General features: G+C 41.1%; 1 long non-coding RNA gene across 1 annotated transcript; it reads left to right on the top strand.

Moving 5' to 3' along the window:
* Window positions 1-5,915: 5,915 nt before the first annotated feature.
* LOC144365272 (uncharacterized) lies at window positions 5,916-20,631 on the top strand. The gene is made up of 2 exons (XR_013423574.1): window positions 5,916-6,117; window positions 20,405-20,631. It is a non-coding gene; the product is annotated as an uncharacterized LOC144365272 (long non-coding RNA).
* The last annotated feature ends 3,983 nt before the right edge of the window (window positions 20,632-24,614 follow it).

The following is a 24,614-nucleotide window of genomic DNA, read 5'->3' as shown; positions in this document are numbered from 1 at the left end:
AATATTAATCTCTTATCCAAAGTATAGTACCTAAACTAATATAATTCCTTATACTAATAGGATACTCATTGCATACCATATAAAACTAATATAATAACTGAACTTTGGAGCTTTAATATTAATGTCATATGTATTCTAAACATCTCAAAGTACTGAAAGAGCATCCCTGTGCATCCTGTGTATTTTCCATTAATATTTTATCCATACTGTGGCCTGTTAATGGAATATTATAGCTCTTTGTGGCTGTTCATATTAATATCCATTCAATAGCATCTAATGCTAATATAATAGATGCCTTATGGCCTTTAATACTAATTCAGTATCAATACTGTGACCCCTAATACAAAAATAATAATTCTCCTGTGGCCTTTTAATATTACATAATATTCAGTTATAGCAATTATATGGATATAATTCCTGCCCTATGGCCTTTAGTACTAATATGATATCCATATCATAGCATCTGTTAATGATCTAAAAGCAGTCCTCTTACCTTTGTACTGTTATGATATTCATATTATAGAATCTGAACTAATATAATTGTTCTCTTAAGACTTTTAATTCCTATATTTTTACCATAGCATCTCAATCTAGTATAACATCTCTGTAGCTTTTCATGCTAATGTAATATTCTTACAATTACATCTAAAAGTGATATAATAGCTATCATGTGGTCTTTAATACTGATGTTATATTCATGTTAGATCATTAAAAACTGATGGAGTAGCTTCCCTGTGGCTTTATTAGTAATATGACATTCTTATTACAGCATCTAAAATTGATAGCTGCCTTTAATATTAATATGATATCCATAATATAGTGTCCAAAGCTGATATAATATCTGCAATGTGCATTTCATAGCTAATATGACATTCTTTCTAAAGCATTTAAAAACATTATAAGCCAGGCGCAGTGGCACATGCCTGTAGTCCCAGCGGTTTGGGAGGCTGAGACAGGAGAATTGTGAGTTCAAAGCCAGCCTCAGCCACTGTGAGTCTTTAAGCAACTCAGTGAGACCTTGTTTCTAAACAAACTAAAAGATAGGGCTGATGATGTTGCTCAGAGGTCAAGTGCCCCTGAGTTCAATCCCTGATTGATTGATAGATAAATAAATAAATAAAATATAATAGCTGCATAATGGTATTTAATACTATTATTATATCTATACTATAGTATTGAAAATGAATATTACAGCTTCTCTGTGGCCTTGTGTATTAATGTAATCATAGCATTGCATTGAAAACTGATATAATAGCAGCCCTGTGGCTTTTAATTCTATTGTGATATACATGTGGCATCTAAAACTCATATAAGAGCTGTCTTATTGCCTTTAATACTAATATAATATCCATATTGTAGCATCTAAAAATAATTTAAAAAACTACACAGTGGTGTTTTATGCTAATATGATATCCCTAGTGTAGAATCCTTACTAAAACAATAGGTGCCTTATAGCCTCTAATAATATTATTATATTCATAGTATGCCTTCTGAAATTGATTTAATAGCTGCACTGTCACTTTTAATATTTGTATGATATTCATACTATTTATCTGAAAGTAATATCTATTCTGTGGCCTTTGATGCTAATATGATATCGTACTATGGCATTCAAAACTAATATACTGGCAGTCCATTGTTGATTAAAATTAATATATTATTCACATTATATAATCTAAAGCTAAAGTAATTGTACTTACCTTTGTACTGTTATGATATTCATATCATATTGCTGCCCTGTGGTTTTTAAAACTATTATAATACCCATATTATAGCATCTAAAGCTAATATAATAGCTCTACTGTGGCCTTTAATATTACTGTGATATCCTAGTATAGCATCTAAAACTAAATACAACTACCTTTTTGCCTTTAATTGTTTTAACATTAATATTGTAGCATCATGTTTTTTTATATTAATGTAATATTCATATTTAACATAAAAAATTAATAGCTTCCCCGAGGCCTTTAATACTAATATATGTACTATTGCATCTAAAAATAATAAAATTAATCAAATACATGTCCTAGTGCCCTTTATATTAATATGATGTTGATATTATACCATGTAAGAATGACATAATAGCTTCCCTATGGTCTTTAATAATAATGTGATATTCAGGGGCTGGGGTTGTAGCTCAGTAGTAGAGTGTTTGCCTAGCATGTGTGATGTGCTGGATTCATTCCTCAACACCACATATAAATAAATAAATAAATAAATAAATAAAGTGCACCAAAACCTAAAAAACATTAAAAAATAATAATGTGATATCCATACTATAGCATGTAAAACAAATGTAATAGCTGTCTTGTCCTTAATATACTCTCTGTATTATAGATTCTAAAACTAATATGATAGATGCCCTGTGGTCTTTAATATAAATGAACTATTCATACTATACCATATTAATATATATAATATATGTCCTATGGCCTTTAATACTAATGTGATAACCATATTTTGCATCTATTACAAATGTAGTAGCTGCCACATGGCCTTTAATAGTAATATGATATCTGTAGGAGCTGGATTTATACCTCAGTGGTAGAGCATTTGCCTTGCACATGTGAGGCACTGGGTTTGATTCTCAGCACCACATAAAATAATAAAATAAAAAAAAGATATTGTGTCCATCTTAAAAAAAGAACACCTTTTAATTTGTTCAGAGTCAAATTAAATGTGTGAGTCAAACTGGAGCTTAGGAAGATGTGATTGTTAAAACATCATGACCACTAAAGAGATGCTAAATACTTTGCCCAGAGACAATAGGAAAGAAGACTTGAGTGCATCTCAGGAATTGGCAAAACCACCCCAGTTTCAGGCTCAAAGATTTAATTTTTCTTTCTTTTTTGTGCCCGAAATTGAACCCAGAGGTACTTAACCACTGAGTCACATCCTCAGCCTTTTAAAATATTTTATTTAGAGACAGGATCTCACTGAGTTGCTCAGGGCCTTGCTAAATTGCTGAGGCTGACTTTGAACTTGCAATCTCAGCCTCCTAAGCTGCTGGGATTAGAATCAGGCACCACCCTGCAGCTGACCCTTGACTAGGACAGGACCTCCTGGGAAGGGGTACCTGCGCAGTGTCCAGAGGTCATCTGGATGGAGGCAGGAAGCCCCTCCTTATTTTCTGTGCTCAGCCCCTATGGGGAAAGGTGTCTACTCTCAGTATACTGACCACCAGCCCCCTTCCTTTCCACCTATCTGACTTTGTCTTGGATTACCCCAAGCTTGTTCTATGCTCACTCTCTCAAAGGGCTAGCCAGGCCTAGTGGGCATAGGTGAGACACCATGACCAAGTGGAGTATCATCTTCTGTACATTCCTGAGGGACTCTCCCTGCTGAGATTAAAAGAGATATTTTGGCTGTTCCAAGGTGTGGATGGCAAGAGGGGAGCTGAAAGAGAATATGAGGGGTGGTTTGTTCAGCCCTGGACTTGCTGGGATCCAGGGCTTTGGGGACATAAAATATGGGTGGGAAAATATTCAAACCATAGCACCATCCTTTTAGATCAAAACATGGGATGATGGGCTCTATTTTAGCTAAAATATGCAAACATATGTTGAATAACCAGAACAGTGAATTTCAGAGGTTGTGCATCAGGACTAGGTAGTGGCACAGCTCTCTCTACAATACTAAACAAGCTAATCAATCAACAGAATCCAAGCTCAGGATGCATTTGCTACCAGTGGAAAAGAGATAAAATTAAAAGTTGGGATGGGGGTATGAAGCTGTATCATAATGTCCTCTAAGCTAATCAGAGGTGGGTCATAGGGACCCTAATGGCAATCACCTCCAGGTTCTCTCCTAGATGTGGTTCTTTGGGGATCCTGGAGTTGCCTCCATGTTTGTCTGTTGTATCCCTGGAAGCTCCTATGGATGGACAAAGATGCAGGCCTGGGTTGTTGTGCTTGCATTTTTCTGAGTTTACTACTTTGAAATCTCTTTTCATAGGCAGCAACTGCATACTGAGCCTGAGTTTATCAGCTGCATATACAGGTTTTTCTATTCAGAATTCACTTTTCCCTCTGTGAGGTATGCAAAGGTCAGGGCAGTCCAGGTTCCAGACCAGAGTAGAGACCTGGGGGAGCTCAGAGACACAAGGGCCTCCATGGCATAGATTCATAGCAGTTATGCTGTTTGTTTACCCATTGAAGCACATCCTGATTGCTTAAGCTATTGGGGCATTGTGTATAGAACTACGATATGTAATTGCATGCTGTTATCTAGATATACATTTTTTTAAAGAGAGAGAGAGAGAGAGAGAGAGAGAGAGAGAGAGAGAGAGAGAGCTAGATAATTTTTAAATATCTATTTTTTTCTTTTTGTCGAACACAACATCTTTGTATGTGGTGCTGAGGATTGAACCCAGGCTGCACGTATGCCAGGTGAGCGCTCTACCGCTTGAGCCACGTTCCCAGCCCTAGATATACATTTTTGAGGAAGTTTTCTCTATTTTTAGGATTGTGTGGTGACACCATGTCTAACTTTAGGGAAAATGCTTAGTTTTTTTGATAGTGTTGAACTGTTGTGTGCTCTTACAGCAATGCATAAGAGTGCCTGTGGCTGCTCATCATCCTCATGGTTGATAGTACACTTAGTAAAGACCATAGCAGCTCGGTAGGTGTGCAGTGCACCTTGGGGTCTTAGTTTGTGCTTTCCTCATGACAGGTGATACTAAGAATCATTTCTATGCTTCTTTGCCATGTCATATATTTCTTGTGAGTTTTCTGTTCATGTCTTTACCAATTATGTTGTCTTATTGTTGAATATCTCACTATATTTTTTTACACAAGTTTGTTTTAGACATATATCTTCCAAATATTCCCCCAGTGTTTGACTTGTTTTTTCATTTTCTTTATATGATTTTTTTTTTACAGAGAAATTTACTACAGTCCACATCAGGTTTTCTTTCATGGATTTCTTGTTGTTATTGTTTGTTTGCTTGGTAGCTGGTATTGAACCCAGAGGAGCTTAAATACTGAGCCACATCCCCAGCTTTTATGGATTTTTTTGCTGGGGCTACATATAAAACCTTATCATGAAACATGTGGTCATGCACATTTTCTGGAGTTTTACAGTTTCCCATTTTAAATTCAAGTCTAGGGAGTATTTTGTTAGGTTCTCGCATCCTTATGTGTGGCTTCTTGAAGTGTGTTCTTTTGCGGTCAGTGCTGTCTAGTCTAGGTTCATAAACAGCTTCTTGGGAATTTCTGGAATGCACTGAATCTTCAGATCAGGTTTGAGATAATTTCATCTTAATTATATTATTGAGACCTGAGCAAAGACTATGTCTCCATTTATTTATATTTCATTTGATATCTTTATAAACATTTCAAGATTTTCTGAAAGTAGGATTGTACTTTAAGACTTACATGTAAGTACTTCAAATTTGGGGTCTCTATTTTAAATATTAATGCTTTAAAATGTTTCTTATTCCAGTTTATAAATTTCACTGTTTCCCCTACATGATGGCTGAAATATAGGAAATCAATGAAATTTTGTCTATGGGTCATGTACTTTGCTGCTTGCTATCTCCATCCATTCTGATCAAGACATAGGATGCTGGGCTCTATTTCTTTTTGATTTCAAAAATCATGACCTGGAATAGTCAGAACTATGAATTTCAAAGCTTCACTGTGCCTAGCACAAGGGGGTGTAGCTCTGAACAGTGAACACCCAGCACCCAGCATCCTGCACTGCCCACAGTGGCCAGCGGGGACACTCAGAACAACCTTCTCTGATCAACTGCTTTTGGGGGCTGTGTTCTGTGCCCTAATCAAACTTCCTTCTCCTGGGGACCCATATAAGAGACGCCACATCTAGGGACTCCTAGGGGCTTTATCTAAGGTGTAGAACAGAATGTTTTTTTAAATTTTTTTTAAAATTTTTTTTATCCTGGGAACACACCTAGAAAGATTCCATGGACTGGGGATGCCTGGTGGATACGTCTATGGTGAGGACCAAAGCTTCCTTCTCCCTGACACCTACCCATGGAGACTCCACTGTGGATTCAGGATGACTGAAGTCCATGTGAGGAAAACATGAGGAAGAAGCTTCTTGTGTACTGCCTGATATGCTGAGAAGGAGGTTCTGCCATGTTCTTTACTTTCTCAGGTAATATTTTAGCAGAACTTATTTTACAACAGTATTTCTTACTGAGGCTTTGGCTGCTCATTATCATGGTATGTCAATGTATTTTGTGTGGCTTGAGTGTCTGAGGACACAAATGCCCACTCAAGATGGTGCAGGGAGGGCCCAGTGCCTGGAGTCTCACTGGGGCCTGAGGGTAAGGGCTCATGAAAATGCAGTAAGAAGCTCTCAGGAGTCTCTAGGGTGAGAGATGCAAAGATTATGATGGATTGTACTACCTGAATCCTGGGTACCTGCAGAATCCTCATTGTAGTTACCAGAGCCTTCTGCAGTGAGGTCAAATGACAGACTGTGCTACCCGTAATTCTTGGGGACCTGCAACTTGCAGAGACCTCTGCAGAGAGGGCTGTACTGACAAAAATTAAACTATACTACCAGTTACTTTTGGGTGGCTGCTCTGCCCAGCAGCTTCTGGGGTGAGAATTGTAAGGGCAGAATGCCAGACTTCAATGCTCAGAGTCTCTGGGGATGCCTACATACCCTGTAACCCTGTAAGTCCCAGAGGTTTCTGTGGTGACAGTTGTATTGTTAGAGCACACTACCTCGAATATCTAGGGTATCAGGGAAATCATGGGGTCTTCACCTTCTGTGATCCTCAGCAGGACTGTGCAGGCAAACCCTAGACTGCATTATCTAGAACCATGAGGGACTGCAGCTCCCAGAATCCTCTGTGGTGAGTGTGCAAACCATGGAACTGCATTACCGACAATCCTAAGGGGGAATTTGAGTTTCAGAATTTTCTGCAGTGAGTAGGAAAAACACAGGACTATATTACCCACAAATCTCAGTGCCAGCAGCTGTCAGGATCCTCTGTTGTGAGGACTGTTGGACTGAGAGCTTAACTACAGTATCCAGAATCTTTGTTGGGGTGTGTTGCCCAGGTGAGTATGCAGTCTGTAACTCCCAGAGGCCTCCCAAGTGAGATCTGTGAATTATGCAGGTCAGACTACAATACCTATGATTCCTGGGGACAGACTAGTGAATGTGTTTCCTGCAATTCCAGAAGGCTTCCACAGTGAGGTCTTTAGTACCAAGGCAAGCATGTGGCCTTCAGTTCTCATAGCCCTTGCAGTAGGGACATTAGGCAAAACAATGGAGTACCTTATCCAGAATCATCAGGGGGGAATCACAGTTTCAGTATCTGCAATAGTGAGGGCTACAGGGTAGGGAGCTGGACTACACTACCTAGAATTCTTGGAGGTGCCCGTGTCCATGTGGCCTGGAATTCTCAGAGGCTTCCACAGTGAGGGCTATGGAGGCAGAATACAGGACTATGCTACCCAGAATCTCTGGAGGCCTGCAGCTCCCAGACACCTACCTTTTGAATACTGCTGCGGAAAGCTTTGTATTGCACTACACAGACTCCCAGGGGTGTCTAGGCAGGCTTGTGCTACACAGATCTAAGAGCTTTGATGGTGAAGTCCACTTAGGTAGGATGGACTGCACAACCCAGAATAATCAATGGCCTACAGCTCTCAGAGACCTCTGTGGTCAGGGCTGACTGAGTAGAACTGACTACAATACTCAGAATTCCTGGGGGCTCTGAGCTCTAAGTAGTCACTGTAGAGTTGAACATAGTACCTTGCTATAATATCCATGATCCTTGGGGGCTTGCAGCTCCCAGAATCCACTGTAGTGATGGCTGCATTGGCAGAACACCAGACTACACTGTCCAAAATACCTAGGAATGCCTGAGTGACTGTGTGGCCTGCGATTTCTAGAGACCTCTGTATGGAGTGGGGGGCTGCATTATAGAGACTGGATTACACTGCCCAGAATTCTGTGTGAGTGTATGAGGGTGAATGTGCTACTTGAAGCCCCCATAGGCTTCTGGAGTGAGGGCTGAATGGCCAGAATGCCAGACTACACTGTTCAGAATCACTAGGGATGCCTGAGTAGCCTGCAGCTCACAGAGACCTCTGCAGCTGGGCTGCATTGTAGAATACAAGATTGCACTACCCAGAATCCTGAGGGTATGAGGGTAAATGTGCTACTTGTAACGTCTAGGCTTTTGGGGTGAGGGCTGCATGGGTAGAACACCAGAGTCCACTGCCAGGGTTCTCCAGGGTGTCTGGGCCAACACATGGCACACAGCTTCCATGGTCCTGAAGGGCAAAGACGGTGTGGGCAGAGCACCAGACTACACTGTCCAGAAACCCTGAGAACCCTGAATCTGTGTAGCCTGCAGCTCCCAGAGGCATCCATGGTGATAGCTGGATAGGCAGGACAGACTGAATGATCTAGAATGCTCTCATAGGCTACTGGGAATTTGGTCTGACCTCAGGTTCTTATACCCTCCCACAGTGATCACTTTGGGCTGGGAATTAACAGATTTTCTTAAAACCCCTGATTCTGAATTGGAGCAGTCCCTGGCTAAGTCACTCTGTCTCAAAGACTACATGTCCTCGAAGCCTCTGAGGTGGTCTGTTTCTGGCTTCTGCCCTTGGGCTGAGGGTCTAGACTCCCTGTAGCTGCCTCCCTCTGTGCCTCTGCCTGCCTGTCTCAGGCTGCTGCAGCCCTTGGCCTGGTGGAGTGCAGTGAGGGGTTCTCCTGGACTCCATTTTTCCTCTTCTGAGATTCCACTCCTCAGGTCCACAGCTAGATAGAGCAGTGGGAACATATTTTATTCATTAACTTCTGAGGGTGGAAGAAGGTGCTGACATTCACCAGGGAGCCAGGAGAGGCCCCGCCTTTGAGCTGGGAGGAGCCCCTGCACAGCGCATGGCCAAAGGGGCGTGGTCAAGAAGGGGCAGGGCCTTGCCGCCATCTTTAATGCTGCCTCTTGAGAGTGAGGAGCTGACTTCCCCCTCAGGACCAACCCGGGAGAGCCCCAGTCCTCGGAGTGTTGGGTCACTCCACAGGGAGTGGCAGAGCTCCCTTCTCAGAGCAGATTGAGAGAGACCCAGGTTGTGGACGCTCGTGGGTCATGCCTCCATGGACTCACGGAGCTCCCTTCTCCTCAGAGCAGCCTCAGTGTTGATTCTTGACTTAGGGACTTTCGTGAGTTGTGTCTCTAGGGATGCCTGGGGTTTCCTTCTCCTCAGCAGCCTGAGAGAGACACTTGGTGTGGGGACCCTCGTGGGCCATGTCTCTAGGGGTGCCTGGGGCTCCCTTCAACTCAGAGTGGCCTGAGGGAGATGCCTTGTGTGGGCACCCTCTTGGGTCATGTCTTTAGGGACTCCCAGGATTCTGTTCTCCTCAGAGCAGCCTGAGGTAGATGCCTGGTGTGAGGACCATTTTGGGTCACATTCTAGGGACAGTGGGGGGCTCCCTCATCCTTACAGCAGCCTGAGGGAGATGCCAGTCCTGGGGAGCCTCGTGAGTCATGTCTCTAATTAGGCTGGGGGTTCCCTTCTCCTCAGAGCGGCCTGGGGCAGATGCCAGGGTTGCTGGGCGCCAGGGTTGCTGGGCGCCAGAGTTGCTGTGCGTGGCCGAAGGGGGCATGGCCAACCAGGGGCAGGGCCTCAGCGCCATCTTTAAGGCCGCCTCCTTGAGAGTGAGGTGCTGGCTTCCCCCTCAGGACCAATCCAGGAGAGCCCCAGTCCTTGGAGTGTTGGGTCACTCCACAGGGAGGGGCAGAGCTCCCTTCTCAGAGCAGATTGAGAGAGACACCCAGGTTGGGGACTCTCATGGGTCATGCCTCCAGGGACCCTCGGAACTCCCTTCTCCTCAGAGCAGTCTCAGTGGACTCTTGACTGAGGGATGTCGTGTCTCTAGGGATGCCTGGGGTTCCATTCTCCTCAGAGCAGCCTGAGGGAGAAGCCTGGTTTGGAGACCCTCGTGGGTCACATTCTAGGGACACTGTGGGGCAGCCTCATCCTTACTGCAGCCTGAGGGATATGCCAGGCCTGGGGAGCCTCTTGGGTCACGTCTCTAAGTAGCCCTGGGTTCCCTTCTCCTCAGAGCTGCCTGGGGCGGTTGCCAGGGTTGCTGTGCTTGGCCAAAGGGTTGCTGTGCATGGTCAATCAGGGGTGGGGCCTCGCCGCCATCTTTAATGCTGCCTTTTTGAAAGTGAGGAGCCTGCTTCTCCCCCAGGGTCAACCCGGGAGAGCCCCATTCCTGGGAGTGTTGGGTCACTCCACACGGAGGGGCAGAGCTCCCTTCTCAGAGCAGATTGAGAGAGACCCAGGTTGGGGTCTTGGCTTAGGGACTTTTGTGAGTCCTGTTTTAGGGATGCCTGGGGCTCCCTTTTCCTCACATTGGCCTGAGGGAGACGCCAGATGTGGGGAGCCTTGTGGGTCGCAACTCTATGTAGGCCCTGGGTTTTCTTCCCCTCAGAGTGGCCTGAGGGAGATGCCTGGTGTGTGGACCCTCGTGGTTTATGTCTCTTTGGATGCCTGGGGTTTCCTTCTCCTCTGAGTAGCCTGGGGGAGATGCCTGGCTTGGGGACCCTCATGGGTTATATTTTTAGAGAAGCCTGGGGTTTTCTGCTCAGAGCAGCCTGAGGAGATGCGTAGCATGGGGACCCTCATGGGTCATGTCTAGAGGGACACTTGTGATTCCCTTTTCCTCAGAGCATCCTCAGAGAGACGGCTCAGAAGCTTCTGGCAGCTCTGGCAGCCGGTGAGGGGATGGTGGGAAGCATGAGGAGCAAACATATAATGTCCACATCATGGCCTCTAATACTAAAATAATATTCATAACATGACATCAAAAACTAATATAATAGCTACCCTGTGGTCTCTAATCCAAATATAATATACATACTATAACATCTAAGGCAAAATAGTATCTCCCTGTGATCTTTAATACTAATATGATATCCATAGTGTAGCACCTAAGGCTAATATAATAGCTGCCCTGTGTCCTTTCATGTTTTTATGGTATCCATAGCTATTGTGGTTTAGATATGAGTTATCCTTTAAAAAACTCATGTGAGTCAATGAGATGAAATTTAAATGTGTAATGACTGGATCCTGAGAGCATTAACCTACATCAGTGCACCAACTTAATGAAAGCATTAATCTAATTATCCACTGATAGGGATTAACTGGGTGGTAACTGGACAAGGTGGGTAAATGGTGGCAGTCCTTTGAGGTTAATATTTTGTCCCTGGGGAGAAGAGCGCTCATGCTCCCCCCCCCTTATTGTTTGCCAGCTTTTCTTCTCTACAGTTTTGGCAATGATGTTCTGCTTCAATTTGGACCAAGAGCTCAGTGGTAGAGTGCTTGCCTAGCATGTGTGAGGAACTGGGCTCAATTCTCAGCACTGCATATAAATAAATAAAAGTCCATTGATTACTAAATTTTTTTTTTAAATGAGCAATTGAGTTGTGTGTCTTTGGAGTGAGACCTCTGAAACCATGAACAGCAAATAAGCTTTTCCTTTTTAAATGTTTTCTTGTCAGATCTTTTGGTCACAGTGGTGAAAAAGCTGACTAAATCAGTGAGTGGGTTTTTGCTATGAATAATCTATATGATTCAGTAGTCTTTACAGATGGTTTGTTGGGGGAGAAAGTTTGAAATATTTAGAGATAAAGCTGGGAAAGGTTTAGTAAGTTGCAGGTGGAGCTTAATGAGGGATTCTGGTCCAATTTCCAGTTTGCCCAGAGAAATGTAAACCTGGGATGAAGGAAGTTGTTATTGTTCAGGACATTACCACCACTGCAGAGATGCTAAATTACTTTACCCAGAGACAATATAAAAGATGGCTTGTGGGCATCTTAGGAATTGAAAAGATCTCACCTATCTCTGGCCCAAGGTTATAAAAGTAAAAATTCTTTGAGACCATTTGTGCACCTGCTTGAACAAGAGGGTTGGGTAGTTGTTTCACCATGCCAGGCACTTAGAGGATACTACAGCCATAGTCATAGAAATCTTGCCTACTGGTTGAGATGGTAAAAGAACTTGGCATCAACCACATGGTGCTTTTTCTATTATCTTCTTTTTTTTTTTATTGGGGGAAATTGGAGTTAGGGAGTTATGGAGGCTTTCACTGGGATTTCAAAGGAAAACCTGGGAGGCCAGGAAAATGGTTAGTTGCTGTGGGCAGCCTCTGAGAGTGTGATGTATGAAGTGAGAAGGCAGCTGAAACTGTAGTGGAGACCCCCAAGATTAAGAGATTCCAGTACCATGGAGAGCCTGCCAAGGAAAGCTGTGGGAATCAAACAGATGTATAAGCTGAGAGAGTCTTGTGGGTGGCAACCAGCAAAGCCATAGGGCAGAGCTGCACAAGCCCTTTTGGAGAGAACATCACTATGCCATGTGCCTCAGATGCTGGTTGTGCAACTATAGGTTTTATGTGCCCAATTGAGTGTTAGTGTTTGTTTGGTCCCACTGATACCAGTCTTGGAGATCAAGAACAGGTCCTTGTTTCCCTGATGTTGAAGATTAAACACCCATGAAATGCTTAGGTAAGCATAGCAACCAAGTTTTATTTAAGAAAGAAATGAAGATAGACTTCTCCAAAGAGAAGGGAGCTCAGAGTTGAATGTCTGTGGGGATGGGTGTGTCTTGCCCTTTAATATACCCCAGACCCCCCACATATGTGCCTAAGGGCAGGAAGAAGCAGGAATGTGACAAATCTGGTCCCTCCAGTCTAGGCAGTGTTGCAGGCAGATTGCTTTTTCGGCAAAGAAAGCATGTGGGGAGTCAGTACAGTGGGCTTATTTTATATAATTATTCTTTTAACCTTATGTTTCTACCATCCTCATCTATCTCTCCTTGACACCACCCCTTCTTTAAAAGACCCTGTGCTGTTATTTGTTGATTTTTATGTAACTTGCTTTTGATTTTTATGGGAGCTCATTGCAGAGAATTTGCTTTGAATCTCAGAAGAGACTTTGGACTTGGACTTTTGAGGATGCTGTTAAGAATATATGGACTCTTGGACTGGGATGTAGCTCAGTGCCAAAGCATCTGCCTTGCATCCACAAAGCCCTGGGTTTGACCCCTGGTAATAAATGGAGAGAGAGGGAGAGAGAGGGAGAGAGAGGGAGAGAGAGGGAGAGAGAGGGAGAGGGAGAGAGGGGGGGGAGGGAGGGAGGAGGAGGGGGGAGGGGAGGGAGGGAGAGAATGAGAATATGAGAATATATTGTTTCTTGGAAATGGACTCAAATATTTTGCATTGTGAGTGGACCTGAGCTTTTCTGGGCCAGGGTCAGAATACTATGGTTTAGATATGAAAACTCATGTGGGAGAAAATGCAAGAAAGTTTTCAGGTGAAATGATTGGATAGTGACATCCTTAAACTGATCAACATGTTAATTCACCCATAAGGAAAACTTAATAATTGTAGGTAGGTAAAGTGTGGTTGGAGGAGCACTGGAGGCATTCCTTTGGGAATATATTTTTTCCCTGGTTTCTCCTTCCTGTTTGGCATGTCCTGACCCACTCTCCTCCTCCACACCCTTGGGTGAGGTGATGGTGTTCTGTCTCACTTCAGGCCCAGAGACATGAATCCACTTTCTGTGAATGGAGACTTTGGAAACTGTGAGTGCCAAATCAAAATTTTTATTCTCTAAAATTGTTCTTGTCACAAATTTTAGACACAGTGGCAAAAAAAGCTTACTAAAACAATACTGCCTAGAAATAATATAATAGTGGCCCTTTGACTTTTTATGCTAATGTAATATCCATAAATAGCATCTAGAATTAATTTAATAGCTACCATATAACCTTTAATAGTATTATGATATCAATACTATAGTATCCAAAACTAATATAAGCCTGCACTCTGGTCTTTAATACTGTTTCCACAAGTCAGTTCTTATCCTTAATGTCAATCCTATAATGAGTGCACAGTTTTGAGAAAAAGGAAAAAGAAAGTTTATTGCTTTGATAGCAAAGGATAAACACAGGGGACTCCTGTCCCAAAGTCTATGATTCTGCCCATCAGGAACAGAGGCCTTTTAAAAAGATTATTCAAAAGCTACATTGCATGTGTCCTCTGTCTGGAATTGTAATTTACTTGTTAATTTCAGAGGTAGTAATTTCTGAGATCTTCTTGTACCATCCCCAAATTCTGTATGACTTAATTCCTAAGGTGGATGTGTATTTAAGGACAGAGAAATCTTCCTAAATGGGAAAGGTAATCCTGTTTCTCCTGAGATTAGGTAGGGGAGAGATTAGGGAGGAGCAGAGAGAGAAATAAAGAAATCTATCTATCTATCTATCTCAAGTGCTCTACCATTGAGCCACAACCTCAGCCCCAAGAAATATGTCCTTTTAAAAAATAAGTTGGTTGGGGAGGTGGTAGTTTTGGCTCACGTGGTAGAATACTTTCCTAACACATAAAATAAATAAGATAACAGGTATTGTATCCATCTACAAACGAAACCAAAAAATTTAAAAAAAAGACAACTGCTTTCAATTTCAATATTCTACTATATTAGTCATTTATTTTTAAAAAATCAATAAAAATATTCTACTATATTAAAAGATAGTTACAGTGGATGAAGGGAAAGCAAGGAACAAGAGATGGGTAATCGAGAAATGAAAGATGGAGACCAGGCAGAGATACACCCCAGAGTTTGTTGGTCAGAGCTGACAATGCCATCTCTCTGTAGGAAAGAGAGGCAAAACAGGCTTGAATTCTGGGAATTTTTATAGAGCAGGTACAGGAATCAGAGCCCGGAGGATTCTAATATTAAAGGTTAACGTTTGGGTTGGTATGGGGGAGTGATGAGCCTTTCTCAGAAAGGGCCTTGGGTGGGAAAGTGAAACTTTTTCCTTAAAATGGCAGCTGTCATTTAAGATGGCCATCCAGATGCTAAGCAAGGACCTTATAGTGGCAGAGCAGAAAGGGCTATATTCAAAGTATAAAGTGGACCACTGTAATAATACTACTATAATATCCATAGTACAGCAACTAAAACTAATATAGTAGCTGTCATGTTGTCTTTAATCATAATGTAATATCATAATGTGGTCACAGGGCAGCTTTTGTATTAGTTTTATAGGCCACTGCATGGATATTAATATTAAAGGCCAAAAGGCAGTGATCATATCAGTTTGGTATGCCATAGTGTGCATGTAATATTAGTGTTAAACTGAAATAAGAGCTGCCTTGTGCCCTTTTAATACTAACATGTCATCTATACTATGGAATTGTAACTGATATAATAGCTCCTCTGTGAACTTTATAACTAATATGATATCCATATTATGGCATCTAAAACTGATATATTAGCTGAAATGTGGAATTTAATGTTAATATTATATCCATCCTATAAACCTAAAAGTAATATAATAACAGCCCTGTAGCCTTTAATATTAATATAATATTCATATTATAGCATCTAAAACTAATATAATAGCTACCCTGTGGCTCTTAGTATTAATAGTATATCTATATTATAACATCTGAAACTAATATATGTGCCCAGTTCTCTTAGTACTCATATGATATTCATTAAATAACATCTAAAAAACTGATGTAATCTATCTTGTGGCTTTAAAAATTTTTTTTTCAGTTATAGATGGACCCAATGCCTTCATTTTATTTGTTTGTGTTTTTATGTGATGCTGAGGTTCAAACCCAGTGCCTCACATAGGTAAGTGTTCTACTACCAAGTCACAACCACAGCCCCTCTTGTGGCTTTTAATAATAATATGATATCCATATATAGCATCTAAAAGCAATATACTATCTTTCATGTGGCCTTAAATATTAATATACTATTCATACTATGATATTTATAACTAACATAGTAGCTGCCCTTGGTCTTTAATATTAGTATAGTATTCGTATAGTGACCTATAAACCCAATATTATAGCTGCCCTGTGACTTTAAAAAAATTTTTGTGTTAGTTGTTTTTATTTACTTTTGTAGATGGACACAATACATTTATTTTATCTGTTTATTTTTATGTGGTGTTGAGGATCGAACCCAGTGCCTCACATGTGCTAGGCAAGCACTCTACCACTGAGCTATAACCTCAGCCCTGTCCTGTGGCTTTAATACTTTTAATGTAGCATCAAAAATTGATAAATTACCTCCCTGTGACTTTTAATATTAATATAATATTCTTACTATAGCAACTGAAACTGATAGCACAGCTGCCCTGTGTCCTTTAATACTAATATACATTCTATAACACTTAAAAGTGACATAATATTTGCTTTGTGGCCTATAATATTAATATGATATCTATAAGAGCTTTTAAAACTGATATAAGAGCTGTCCTATGTGGTGTTTAATGATGATAGTATTTTAAAGCTGATATTATATCTTTCCTATTCCCTTTAATATTGATAACTTATCCATATTAATATATTTAACACTGACAAAATGACTGTACTATGGCATTTTTTACAGGTTAGACCCTGTAAGTCCCAGAGGTTTCTGTGGTGACAGTTGTATTGTTAGAGCACACTACCTAGAATCTCCAGGGTACCAGGGAAAGCATGGGGTCTTCAGCTCCTGTGATCCTCAGCAGGACTGTGCAGGCAAACCCTAGACTGCATTATCCAGAATACTCAGGGACTGCAGCTCCCAGAATCCTCTGTGGTGAGTGGGCAAACTATTGAACTGCATTACTCACAATCCTAAGGGGGAATTTGAGTTTCAGAATTTTCTGCAGTGAGTGGGAAAAACATAGGACTATATTATCCACAAATCTCGGTGCCAGCGGCTCTCAGGATCCTCTGTTGTGAGGACTATTGGACTGAGAGCTTAACTAAAATATCCAGAATCCTTGGTGAGGTGTGTTGCCCAGGTGAGTATGCAGCCTGCAACTCCCACAGGCCTCCCAAGTGAGAGCTGTGCATTATGCAGGTCAGACTACACTACCTACAATTCCTGGGGACACACTGGTGAGTGTGCTGCCTGCAATTCCAGGAGGCTTCCACAGTGAGGTCTTCAGGACCAAGGCAAGCATGTGGCCTTTAGTTCTCATGGCCCTTGCAGTAGGGGCATGTAGGCAAAACACTGGACTACCTTATCCAGAATCCTCAGGGGGGATCACAGTTCCCAGGATCTGCAATAGTGAGGACTGCAGGGTAGGGAGCTGAACTATACTACCTAGAATTCTTGGAGGTACCCGTGTCCATGTGGCCTGGAATTCTCAGAGGCTTCCACAGTGAGGGCTATGGAGGCAGAATACAGGACTATGCTACCCAGAATCTCTGGAGGCCTGCAGCTCCCAGACACCTACCTTTTGAATACTGCTGCGGAAAGCTTTGTATTGCACTACACAGACTCCCAGGGGTGTCTAGGCAGGCTTGTGCTACACAGATCTAAGAGCTTTGATGGTGAAGTCCACTTAGGTAGGATGGACTGCACATTCCAGAATAATCAATGGCCTACAGCTCTCAGAGACCTCTGTGGTCAGGGCTGACTGAGTAGAAATGACTACAATACTCAGAATTCCTGAGGGCTGTGAGCTCTAAGTAGTCACTGTAGAGTTGAACATAGTACCTTGCTATAATATCCATGATCCTTGGGGGCTTGCATCTCCCAGTATTCACTGCAGTAATGGCTGCATTGGCAGAACACCAGACTAAACTGTCCATAATCCCTAGGGATGCCTGAATGACTGTGTGGCCTACAATTTCTATAGACTGCTGCAGGGGATGGGGGCTGCATTGTAGAAGAGTGGATTACACTGCCCAGAATTCTGGGTGGGTGTATGAGGTTGAATGTGCTACTTGAAGCCCCCATAGACTTCTGGAGTGAGGGTTGAACGGTCAGAATGCTAGAGTACACTGTTCAGAATCACTAGGGGTGCCTGAGTATCCTTCAGCTCACAGAGACCTCTGCAGCTGGGCTGCATTGTAGAATACAAGACTGCACTACCCAGAATCCTAGGGGTATGAGGGTAAATGTGCTACTTGTAGCCTCTGGCTTCTGTGGTGAGGGTTGCATGGGTACAACACCAGAGTCCACTGCCAGGGTCCTCCAGGGTGCCTGGGCCAGCACATGGCACACAGCTTCCATGGTCCTGAAGGGCAAAGACGGTGTGGGCAGAGCACCAGACTACACTGTCTAGAATCCCTGAGAACCCTGAATCTGTTTAGCCTGCTGCTCCCCGAGGCATCTATGGTGAGAGCTGGACAGACAGGACAGACTGAATGACCTAGAATGCTCTCCAAGGCTACTGGGAATTTGGTCTGAGCTCAGGTGCTTCTACCCTCCTACAGTGGTCACCCTGGGCTGGGAATTAACAGATTTTTCTTAAAATTCCTGATTCTAAAATGGGCAGACCCTGGCTAAGTCACTCTGTCTCAAAGACTACATGTCCCAGAAGCCTTTGCGTTGGTTTCTGCCATTGGGCGCCTGAGTGAGTGTCTAGACTCCCTGTGGAAGCCTCCCTCTGTGCCTCTGCCCACCTGTCTCAGACTGCTGCAGCCCTTGGCCTGGTGGAGTGCAGGGAGGAGGTTTCCTGGACTCCATTTCTCCTCTCCTGAGATTCTGCTACTCATGGTGCCACAGCCAGACCTAGTTACAGCAGGGGGAATAGATTTTACTCAGTGGAAGAAGGCACTGACATTCACCAGGGAGTTGCGGAGGTCCCGCCTCTGAGCCATGAGCAGCTCCCTCCTGGAGCATGTGCACATGGCCAAAGGGGCGTGGTCAAGAAGGGGCAGGGCCTCGCTGCCATCTTTAATGCTTCCTCCCTGAGCGTGAGGAGAGCTGGCTTCCCACTCAGGACCAACCAGGGATAGCCCCAGTTCACTGGAGTGTTGGGTCACTCCACAGAGAGGGCAGAGTTCCATTCTCAGAGCAGATTGAGAGAGACACCCAGGTTGGGGACCCTCGTGGGTCATGCCTCCAGGGACTTCCGGAGCTATCTTCTCAGAGCAGCCTCAGTGGACTCTTGGCTTAGAGGCTTTGTGAGTCATGGCTCTAGGAATGCCTAGGGTTTCTTTGTCCTCAGCGCAGCCTGAGGGGGATGCCCGTCTTGGGGACCCTCGTGTGGCATGTTTCTAGGGTTTCCAGGATTTCCTGAGGGAGATGCCAGGGTTGGGGACCCTCACAGGTCATGTCTCTAAGTAGGCCTGGGGTTCCCTTCTCCTCAGAGCGGTCTGGAGGAGACGCCAGTGTGGGGACTCTCTTGGGTAACGTCTCTAGTGACGCCCGGGGTTCCCCTCTCTTCAGAGTTGTCTGAGGAAGACTCATGGTGTGGGGAGCCTTGTGGGTTGTGTCTCTAGGGACACCCGGGGTTCCATTCTCCTCAGAGTAGCCTGAGGGAGATGCCTGGTGTGGGGCAACCCTATTTTGTATTATAGATAGGGTTTCACTGAGTTGCTTCATGCCTTGATTTTGTCGAGACTGGTTTTGAACTCAAGATCCTTCTGCCTCAGCCTTCTGAGCCGCTTAGGTTTAAATGTATTACTTCTAACAAAGCCAGAATTTATTAAAAATACATCCCCTGTATTTTTAATAATGAACCACATTTTTTCTTTAATCTTTGCTTAGTTTTGTTCAATTTTTTTAATTGTAGAAGGACACAATGCATTTATTTTATTTATTTTTGTGTGGTGCTGAGGATCAAACCTTGCCTCACACATGCTAGGCAAGCACCTTACCACTGAGCTACCACTGCCACACATTTTTCTTTTGATGGAGAGTTTAATTAGTAAGAAACCATCCCTCCAGGTCCCTCTTGCTAAGGCCTCCCCCTCCTGACCCCGCTTCTTATCCAGACCCCACCCATAATTTTTGGCCCTGCCTGTCCTCCTGAACCACCTACTCCCTCCTTTCTACCCTGTCTCTCTACATCCTACTCATGTTCTAGGGCCTGTCCCTCCCTCAGGTCTCATCCATCTGCCAGGCCCTGCACCCTTGTGGCTCATTATACCTCTCCTTCAGACCCTGTTTCTCCTCCAGATCTTTCCCTTCTTCCTGTCCTGCCCCTCCTCCAGACCTCACCCTCCTCTTTTTAATTTTTTTTTTATTGCACGTGGACACAATGCCTTTATTTTGTTTATGTATTTTTATGTGGTGCTAAGGTTTGAACCCATTGCCCCACACATTCTAGGCAAGCCCTGTACCATGGAGCCATAAATGCAGCCCAATCCTCCTCTTTAAGACCCTGCCTCTTCTCCAGACCCCACCCATCTTCCAGGCTCCCTCCTCCTCCTGACATTCCCTCCACCTCCTCCAGACTCTGTCTCTGCTAGTCTAGGATGAGCAGCTCCCTGGCTGCTGTGCTAATTGGCAGTATATTTGTCATGGTGCACAAATAATGTCCGTTGTGTAAACACTGACATCCTGCATTGGATGAATTATCGTGAGTGTATCAGAATTCGATATACCATAAAATAACTTTAGAAAAGTCACCTTTCTCTCTTTTTATTTTCTCTATAGATCATGAAATAAAATCAGAATTTGTTAAAGGGCAGATGACAGTCAGCCTTGAGCTTGCATACAAAGGGATGGGCCTTGGGGCTGGGAATGTGGCTCAGGCGGTAGCGCGCTCGTCTGGTATGCGTGCGGCCCGGGTTCGATCCTCAGCACCACATACCAACAAAAATGTTGTGTCCGCCGAGAACTAAGAAATAAATATTAAAAATTCTCTCTCTCTCTCTCTCTCTCTCTCTCTCTCTCTCTCTCTTTTTCTCTCTCCTCTCTCACTCTCTCTTTAAAAAAAAAAAAAAAAAAAAAAAAAGAACAAAGGGATGGGCCTTGTAATGAGCATGATAATTTATGTTGTCAGGAATTCTTGTGAGAGAACTCTTTGTTTTGCCTCTGTTCAAAATCTTATTTAAAAATGTATTAGTTTGTGCTGGGGATGTGGCTCAAGTGGTAGTGCGCTCGCCTGGCATGCGTGCGGCCTGGGTTCGATCCTCAGCACCACATTCCAACAAAGATGTTGTGTCTGCCAAGAACTAAAAAATGAATATTAAAAATTCTCTCTCTCTCTCTGTCTCACTCTCTCTCCTCTCTCACTCTCTCTTAAAAAAAAAGTATCAGTTTGCTTTTGATTTCAGAAATTTGACTTTCTTTTGAAATTATGTATTTATTAGTATTTAGAGTTATTACATGTGGGGAATGCCATGATTACATTTTATCCTAATGTTATCCTAATGTTGTGTTAATAATTTCCTCAGCTAGGTTATGTTCATTTTTCTTATCAACAGTCAATAAATCCTTTTTTGTTGTTTTGATGTGAACATGCTTTATGATGTGACACCACTGTTCATGATGGTCTAGGTATGCAATACACTATAAGGAGAGTATTTTGATTTTGAGCGTCTCAAGTGTTTTAAGTCCAACAAGTTTCCTTAAGAGGAATGATTATTCATTTTCTATTTGATTACACAAATAAGATACAAATTCTTTTTTTTTCCTTTTGTGGTTCTGGGGGTTGGTCCTAGGGACTCCTGCATGCTAGGAAATCTTTCTACCACTGAGCTACATCCTCAGCCCTATAGATCCTTTAGTTGTCATTAGCTTCATGATGAGCTAGTTATAATAAAATTACTTAGAATTTCAACTAGATTTAGACTCATACAAGAGTTTGGGCATCCATAGCTCCTTGTGATTTCTGGGTATTGAATCCGTGGGTGCTAACCCTAATCCTTTGGCCTTTAATATTAATATTTATCCATACTATTGCATCAAAAAGTGATATAATAACTGCCCTGTGGACTTTAATACTAGTATAAAATCAATACTATAAAATTTAAGTGATATAAATGCTACCTTGTGACTTTAAATACATACATGGTATCCAACTATTATAAAATTGATAAAATAGCTTCCCTGTGGCAATTTATACTAATGTAATATCCTTATTCTAGAATCTAAAGCTAAAAAAAACCAGGAAAGTGACATTTAACATCAGTACTATAACATGACAAACTAATGTAATAGATTCCCTGTGGAATTTAATACTAATATAATATCCTAATACACTATGTAAAATAAATATGATAGCTCTACTCTAGCTTTTAATACTGATGTTATATCCATTCTATAGTATTTTATACTAATATATTAGCTGTCCCGTGAACTTCATGCCAACATGATATCCATATTGTAGCATCTAATGCTAATATAATAATATCTTCCCTGTGACCTTTAATATTTACTCATACTATTGATATTATAATGTAATATCCAGATTATAGCATCTAAGACTAATATACTATCAGCCCAGTGAATTCCAGTAATAGTAAAATCTCCACAGAGAAGCACATAAAGTTAATATAAGAGCTGTTTTGTGTCTTTTCATGATCATATGATATCTATAATATGCAATCTAAAAGTAACAGTATCTGACTTTGGTTTTTAATATTAATGTAATACGCATACTATAGCATCCTAAAGTACTATAGCAGCTGCCTTGTGGTCTTTAATACTTTTATAATGTCCATATTATAGCACATAAATACAATATAATATCTGAATTTTGGTCCTTACTACTAATATCCATATTATAGCATCTAAAAGTAATAAAATATGTGCCCTATGGGCTATAAATGTCATATGATAGCCATACCAAAGCATCTAATACTAATATAATGGCTGCCCTGTAGCCTTTGACTTTAGTATAATATCAAAACTTTGTCCTCTGAAACTAACAAAATAGCTGTCCTGTAGCCTTTTAATACTAATTTAATCCATATGTAGCATCATTATAATCTCCATGTAGCCTTTTATTCTAATATTATATTCATACTGTAGACTCTAAAATGAATAAAATAGCTTCCTTTTTGCCTTCAAGAGTAATATGATATGCACTATGGTACCTAGAAAATATTATAATAGCTTTCCTGTGGTCTTGAATACTAATAATATCCATGCTATAGTACCTAAGACTAATAGGTGCCTGTTGTGTTTAATATTAAAGATGTCCATAGTATACCTTCCAAAAACTAATATAATAGCTGCACTGTGACCTGTAATATTAACATAATATCGATACCCTAACATCTAAAACTGACATAATAGCTGCCTGGTAGCCTTTAATATTGAGATAAAATCTGTGCCCTTTGAAATTAAAGTAATAACTTCAAGTGATGTTTTAATACTGATAGTGCATACATACTATAGCACCAAAAACTGATAATATAGCGGCGTTGTAGAATTTCATAGTAATATAATAATTATAACAGAATATAAAACTTTAATATTAAGAAAATTTCTATACTGTTGATCTAATTCTGATGAAATGGCTGCCTGTAATCTACAATAGCCATACAATATCCATACCAAAGCTTCTAAAACTAGAATAATAGTGCCCTGTGGCCTTTAATCCTAATAGGTATTCATACTACAGTATTTAAAGCTGATACAATAGCTGAATTATGGTCTTCCATATCAATGCAATGTCAATATTTTAGCATATTGAACTAATTTAGTAGCTTCCCTATGACATTTATAAGCCAATATAATATCTAACCTGTTCACTTTAATACTGACATATTTGTATTGTAGCCTGTGAAACTGATATAATAGCTAATTTATCATCTAAAAGTAATATAGTAGCTGCCCTGTAACTTTAAAACTATTACAATTTTTATAGTATAGCATCAAAATTGATATAATAGCTTCCCAGTGGCTTTTATATTAATATGATATCTGTGCTACAGTATATCTAATACTAATAAAATAGTGGCACTGTGGCTTTAAATACCAATATGATATCCATGCTACTGCAACTCAAGCTAACATAATAGATGATTTATGTCTTTTAATCTTACTATAATATCCCTATAATAGCATATATTACATAATAGATGATTTCTGGCTTTAAATATTAATGTTATATCCATAATATAGCATGTTCAATTAATATTACATATGTCCTGTGTCCTTAGGACACATATTATATCCATAGTGTTGGATTTAAAACTAGTATAATAGATACCTTGTGGACTTTAATACTAATATGATATCCATACTGTAGCTCCTAAACTTAATATAGTAGCTGCCTGGGCCCTTTAATATGATATGTAATATGATAAACATATTGTGCTCTTTAAAACTAAAGTAATAACTGTTCTGTGGCCTTTAGTGCTGATATAATATACCATGAAAAACTAATGTAATAACTTCCTTGTGTCCTTTAATATTGATAGTATAGCATCCAAAACTAATATGACAGTTGTCCTCTAGACTTTAATATCATAATATTCATACTGTGACCTCTAAATTTAATATAATAGCTGTCTTGTGACCTTTATTACTGGTTTGTTATTCATACTATAACATGGAAACCTGATTAAATAACTGTTCTGTGGCCTTTAATATTAATAGGATTTCATATCATAGCAAAAAATGATATCAGAGGTCTTTATTACTAATAGATGCAAACTATAATATATAAAACAAGTAAGTAGCTGTGCAATAGAATTTAATACTAAGTGACATCCATGCTAAAGCATGTTAAACTAATAGCTCCCCTGTAGCTTTTGATACTAATATCATAGCCTCCAAAACTGATGTAATACATGTCCTGTGGCCTTTAATATTAATATTATATCATTCCTATAACCTGTGAAGCTAATTTAATAAGTTTCTTATGAAATTTAATATTCATTTAATATCCATATTATAAATCTAAAACTGA

Source organism: Ictidomys tridecemlineatus, chromosome 7, assembly GCF_052094955.1.
Source record: "Ictidomys tridecemlineatus isolate mIctTri1 chromosome 7, mIctTri1.hap1, whole genome shotgun sequence".
NCBI classification, from domain to species: domain Eukaryota; kingdom Metazoa; phylum Chordata; class Mammalia; order Rodentia; family Sciuridae; genus Ictidomys; species Ictidomys tridecemlineatus.
The sequence above is the reverse complement of the archived record's forward strand: the minus strand, read 5'-3'. Positions and strand labels throughout refer to the sequence as shown.